Source organism: Nannospalax galili, unplaced genomic scaffold, assembly GCF_000622305.1.
Source record: "Nannospalax galili isolate Female #2095 unplaced genomic scaffold, S.galili_v1.0 scaffold1233, whole genome shotgun sequence".
NCBI classification, from domain to species: domain Eukaryota; kingdom Metazoa; phylum Chordata; class Mammalia; order Rodentia; family Spalacidae; genus Nannospalax; species Nannospalax galili.
This window is the reverse complement of record NW_008333791.1, coordinates 58,973-65,586: the sequence shown is the minus strand read 5'-3', so window position 1 is coordinate 65,586 and position 6,614 is coordinate 58,973. Positions and strand designations below refer to the sequence as shown.

Here is a 6,614-nt window from a genome sequence, read left to right as displayed (position 1 = left end):
TTCCTGGGTTACCTGTGATGCAAAGGCTGGCCCGTTGTCGGAGCTCAGAAGGGCTGGGACGCCATACCTGGGTAAGATGTCCTCCAGCAGTTTCTTGGCTACCACCTGAGCGGTCTCATGCTTGGTGGGGAAGGCTTCAGTACATCCTGAAAAGGTGTCTACCAGAACTAGTAGATATTTGTAACCATACTTGCTTGGCTTAACTTCTGTAAAGTCCATCTCCCAGTGGGCCCCTGGTCTAGAGCCCCTCATTTGAGCCCCTTGTTCCTTAGGATGGTTTTCAGCATTGGTCAGCTTGCAACTAAGGCATGCGGAGGCGACTGCATTAACCAGTAGGTGGAAATTCAAGACTTAAGTGAGAATTTCTTAAGAGTTCAGCTGTTTTCCTTGTACTGAGGTGAGTGGTTCGGTGGATGTGTGTGAGGAGGTCTTTGGCCAAGTTGTTTGGCAGAATAATTCTACAGTCTCCTGTATGCCACCAAGCCTCGATCTTTTGGGTCATGGGAAGTTTGTGTATCAATTTCATATCCTCTTGGGAATAGTGAGGCTGATCAGGTAGGACGGGAGGGCCAGGATCTGGCAGTTGGATTGGCAAAATCTGGAAGGCTTCCAAAGCTACTTCTTTGGCAACCCGGTCTGCTCTCTGATTTCCTCAAGCTATGGGCGTGTTAGCTTTCTGGTGCCCGGGGCAGTGGATAATAGCCAACTTCTTAGGCAGCCACAGAGCCACCAACAAGTCAAGAATTTCTTGTTTAATAGCTTTTCCCTCCGCTATGAGCAGCCCCCTTTCCTGGTAGATGGCTCCATGCACATGTGCCGTAGCAAAGGCATATCGGTTGTCTGTGTACACATTCAATCATCTGTTCTTTCCAAGCCTAAGGGCCTCAGTCAGAGCTATCAGTTCGGCCCTCTGAGCTGAGTTTCCCGCAGGCAAAGCCGCTGCCCAAACAGTCTCAGTCTCAGTTATCACTGCTGCCTCTGCATACCTCTGCCCATCCTTCAGGAAACTGCTACCATCAGTGAACCAAGTAGCTTCTGCATTGGAGAGTGGCTGATAGGTCAGGTCATTTCTGAGCCCATGTACCTGGCTCAGGATCCCCACGCAATCGTGCAGGGGTGCGTCCAAGTCGGGGTTGGGCAGCAGGGTGGCTGGATTAAGGGCGGTGCTTGGGAGGAACCGAATTTTCTGCATTGGAGAGTGGCTGATAGGTCAGGTCATTTCTGAGCCCATGTACCTGGCTCAGGATCCCCACGCAATCGTGCAGGGGTGCGTCCAAGTCGGGGTTGGGCAGCAGGGTGGCTGGATTAAGGGCGGTGCTTGGGAGGAACCGAATTTTCGGAGGGTTAAGAAGTAAGCTCTGATAATGGGTTATTCGGGCGTTGCTCAACCAGCGGTCTGGTGGCTGCTTAAGAACTCCTTCAATAGCATGAGGAGTGGTCATGTGCAGTTCTTTCACTAATGTCAATTTATCCGCATCCTTGACTAGAAGGGCAGTAGCAGTTATAATCTGCAGACATGGTGGCCATCCTGTGGCTACTGGATCAAGTTTCTAGACAAGATTGCCACTGGTCTATTCCAGGGTCCTAACGTTTGAGTCAGAACTCCTTTGGCTAGCCCTTTCTTTTCATCTATGTAGAGGTGGAAAGGCTTGGTGACATTGGGAAGCCCGAAGGCCAGAGCTGTCAGGAGGGCTTGCTTAATTTCATTAAAGGCCCTTTCTCTTTCCCCCATCCAAATGAAGGTCTCATTCTCTTTTGTAGCCTCATAGAGAGGCTTAGCCAATTCAGCAAACCCCGGGATCCAGAGGCGGCAAAACCCTGCTGATCCCAGAAACTCCCTCACTGCTCTCTGGGAGTTGGGGACCAGAATTTTCAGCACTGTTTCTTTCCTGGCATCTGTGAGCCATCTTTGTCCTTCCTTTAGAATGTACCCTAGATAAATCACTTCTCAATGACACATTTGTGCCTTCTTAGCAGATGCCCAATATCCAAGCCTGCCCAGAGTCTCCAGCAAATCCCTAGTTCCTTGCTGCAGAGAATGGCTGACTGTCCTTGGCTAAGGGCAGGCTAAAGAAGGCATCTTTTAAATCTAGTACAGTATACCAGCTCCTGGAGGGCGGCAAGGAGCTCAGGAGGGTATAGGGATTGGGCACCATGGGATGGATATCCATGACCCGCTTATTTACTTCTCTCAGATCCTGTACTGGCCGGTAATCGTTTGAATTTGACTTCTTTACTGGAAGGAGAGGTGTATTCCATGCAGACCTGCAGAGTACTAGGATGCCCTGGTCTCTTAGCCTCTGGATGTGTGGGGTAATCCCTGATCTGGCTTCATGGGACTTGGGATACTGCTTCGCCTGAGCCAGAAATAGTCCCAGTTTCAGCTCTACCCAGACAGGAGGCCAGTGGGCTGCTAGTCCTACGCCCCCAGTCTCGGCACATGCCAAGGGGAACTCCCACAGCCAGAGAGAAACCTCCTCTTCCAGCCACAGAGCAAGTCCCTGATGCAAGTGGAATTCATCTTCCAACTGTAGGGTAAATACCTGAATGGGGAGGCCCCCCCAATCCATTAAATAAGCCCCATTAGGTGAAAAATGGATGTGGGCTCCAATTTTGGTAAGCAAGTCTCTACCTAAGAGTGGGTAGGGGCAATCTGGCATGACTAGGAAGGAGTGGGACACCCGGCCCATGCCTAAGTCCACTTTCCTTTGGGTGGTCCATGAATATTGGTTCATGCCAGTCGCTCCCTGTACCCAAGACCTTTTGTTTGACAATTTCCCTAGGGTCTCTGTTAACACTGAATGTTGAGCACCTGTGTCTACATGGAAGCTCACAGGTGTCCCCTTTACTCTAAGAGTTACCCTGGGCTCAGGGAGGGGATCCAAACCCCGTCCTCCCTATTCATTCCATTCCCCAAGCTCCAGGACTCGTGTTTCTTCATGGATCTGCTCCTGCCTGGCCACTCTTTCTGGACATTCCTTCTTCCAGTGGCCCATTTTCTTACAATAGGCGCATTGGTTTTTCAACAATTTTGGTTGCCCTTCTGGGCATCTCCTACCTTGTTCAGCAGATAGGCATTGCAGCTGGCATTCTCTTTCACCTGGGGACCTGGTCAATGTGGCCAGGAGGATCTTGGCAAAGTCGCGGGTCTGCATGGCACTGGCAGCGGCAGCGACCCAGGCCTGCTTGTCCTCAGGACTCTCTTGAGGGCAGTAGAGTCCGCTACCAGCTGTGGCTGCCCCCTTTGGACACTCCTCCATGTCTGGGGAAGGTGTCCTTCCACCTCCCGGGTTGGGGCTGCCTCTCCCGGAGCATCCTGGAGTTCTGCTTGCAGAACAGGCTAATGGGGGGGTTGGCTCAAGCAGGAGTTCTTCCCCTGTACCTCCCTGCAAGACAGTGTAGAGGGGTGCAGATGGTTTCATTTCATTTCTCTTCTGCTCATCCTCACATAGGGTGAAGACAGTTGGCTTTGAGCCAGTGGGGGAAGGAGGAAGGAATGGCTTTAGCCATTTTGGAGGCTCCTCCACCATAACCTGCCAGGTCATGATGTAAGGAACCTGGTCAGGGTGGCCTGGCTGGCCATAAATTATATCCTTTACTCTGTAGATGGTGGGCAGGTCGAATGTCCCCTCTTCAGACCAACTGGCCCCAAAGGTCGGCCATTCATTCCTGCAAAACATAAAAAGCTTCCCTTTCTTTACTCTTAACCCCAGGCTATCAGCCTGGGCTTTGAACTCCAAGAAGTGATCCTGGAAAAGGCTAAGAGGAGTTACTTGGTTCTGTCCCATCTCTTCTAACGCAGTAAGAGTCACAAACACAACAAAAAGCACAAACACACAGAAAAACAACACATGGTTAGTTGGTGCCTTAAACTGAAAATAGGACGGTGGCCTCTCGCCCCCTGGTGGGCGCAACCCACTCCGTTCTTCCAAATTTACCAAGGGGATCCAATCCCCACCAGGTGGGTCCGGGACATCTCCTGAGTCCCACGGCCTGGGGGCCTTACAGCACGACCGCCTAGACCTCCAACAGGCAATCTCAAACTGGGCCCAAAAATCAGACACGCGCAAATACAAAAGACAAAGGACAAGAGACACTCACCGATCGGATCAGGCAGACTCAGCGCTCTGGGGTCCCATGGGGTGGGGTCTTGAGGATCCAGGACAAGCCCCCAAATGTTGTGCCCAGAGAACGTGTAGAACCCTGAGACCCTCTTCATTCACCCGCTACCCCCCAATCCCTCCAGACCCCCACTAATTGCTCTTTTAGCTTCTGTAAAATGCTTGGCTGCTGCTTTAGACATGCCTAGACATACCCTGGCATGCCCTGACCCCCGCCTGCTATTCCCCACCCCCCTTCCAGGAAACTATAGATTAAGCAAGCCCAAGCATAAAAACTGCCCTATAAGGTAAAAACAGAGACTCCTGGCCCCACAGGTAACAGCACATTCCACAGCCCTGAGAATAGCACCTACCAATAAGAAACTTCCAGGGCTGCATCTTATACATCCAATCAGTTTAAAATTATGTTGGCACGTGCGGGCTCCTTGAACCAACCAAAATGTATCTTCGGTATCCCCCCCCCCTTTGTCTAAAACCTATAAAAGGCTCCACTCTCCCTTACTCTGGGCTCTCAGCACGGATCCATTGAGTTGGTGAGGTCTGAGAGCCCGAGCTTAAGCCCAAATAAACCATAAACCTTTGCTTTTGCATTTTGGTGTGTTGGGTCCTCAGTGGTCTTTTTGGGTCCAGTGGATGGGGTACAACAAACGGACCCCCAAGAATAACCACAGAATCCAGAGGGCATGCAAGAACAAAGAGTCTTTATTCTCGGGCTTAAGCTCAGGCTCTCAGACCTCACCAACATAATGGGTCTGTTCTGAGAGCAGGGGGAGGAAGCCTTTTATAGGTTTTAGACCAAGCAGGAGGGGAATAACAGAGTTACATCTTGATTGGTCCGAGGAGCCCGTGCCAACACACTTTTGAATTGATTGGTTACAAGGGATGCAGTCCTGGGGGTTTCTCATTGGCGGGTGCTACCCTCAGAGCTATGGAATGTGCTGACTGTTATCTGTGAGGCCAGAAGTCTCTGTTCTTACCTTATAAGGCTGCTATATGCCTGGGCCTGCTTGATCTATAGCAACATGCCTGGACAGGTCCAGGCTTGCCTGAAGCAACTAGTCAAAATGGGTCAGTGCAGTTTGTCCTCTCAGCCTAGCAATCAAGCAGTTTACAGAAGCGAGAAAGAGCCATTATTCCTAAAGAGGGGTAGGGGTCTCAGGAGTCCAGGGCAGGGGGCCACAGAGGAGGGTTTCACATAAGCATTTAAAAAGTTAATTGGTTAAAACCAATTTCAGGATTTACAAAAAAATCTCTGCCTCCCCAGTGCTGAGACTAAAGGCATGTGCCACCACGCCCAGCCCTTGTTTGTTTTCCACATTCATTTATTTACTCTGTGTGTGCAAACACATGCACACACATGCTATATATAGTACCTATTTGGTTTTTGTTTTGTTTTGGGGTTTTGTGTTTTTTTTTGGTCTTTTTTTGAGACAGGTCTCCCTGTAGCCCCAGCTGTCCTGGAACTCACTATGTAGACCAGGCTGGCCTTGAACTCACAGAGATCTGCCTGCCTCTGCCTCCCGAGTGCTGGGATTAAAGGCGTGCACCACCATGCCCAGCTATAGTATCTATTTGGAAGTCTCACCTTTCACCATGTGGGATGGAGGGATAGAACTCAGGTCATCAAACTTGTCAGCAAGCACCTTTACCAACTGATCCATCTCAGGTGATGTCTTTAAAAATCCAGGCACCCACGTGTACCTACACACACACACACACACAATAAGTAGATGTAATAAAATTAATGTAAAAGAAAAATAAGGCAGGAGGAATGACATCTGACAGTCATGGTAGTCCTCTACAAACACACACACACACACACCACATTTTTTAAAAAGGGGGAAAATAGTTATTCAAGCCCTAAACAAAAATAGGGTAACAGCAGAGACAGGCAGATTTCCAGGAGTTCCAAGCCAGCTGGGGCTACAGACAATCTCTGTCTCAGAAAGACCCAAAATGTGGATGAACTTTGTTTCTAAGAGCTATACAATACAATCTGAGTAGAGTTTGGGCACTTGTAAAACAAGAAACCAATCAGGAAGAGCAACCCCCAGGAAAGTACTGAACAACCAATAAAACCATTCAGCTTTATTTTCAACCAGAACTATTAACCTTGCTATCTGCAAGGCTTTAGAAAAATTTGGTCAAGACTCAGAGTTGTTCCTCTCCACGGAAATCTTTAGTAAAAGGCGAAAGATTTGTACGATCTGAAGAGAAACCAGAGTATGGAAGGCTAACCTTGCACATGGCCCTCATGTGGCTGTACGTCCTATCTCGCCAATGGTGACTATTACTCGAACTCGATAATGACTTCTGCCTTGGTCTGAGATAGTTCTCTGAAATCTGCACATCTTGAAGGAATAGAGTTAGAAAGAAGGAGCTACAGATTTTAACAGCGATCGCTATGCAATGTGAGCATGTAAATGAAGGTTCGTTTCCAGCCTCGGGTTTCCAGAAATATTTCATTTTGTACCTCGTGTAAAGGTGCTGAGC

General features: G+C 49.3%; 1 non-coding gene across 1 annotated transcript; it reads right to left on the bottom strand.

The window, feature by feature from the left end:
• Positions 1-6,230: 6,230 nt before the first annotated feature.
• On the bottom strand, positions 6,231-6,348 carry LOC115069520. The gene has a single exon (XR_003848781.1). It is a non-coding gene; the product is annotated as a U5 spliceosomal RNA (small nuclear RNA).
• Between the last annotated feature and the right edge of the window lie 266 nt (positions 6,349-6,614).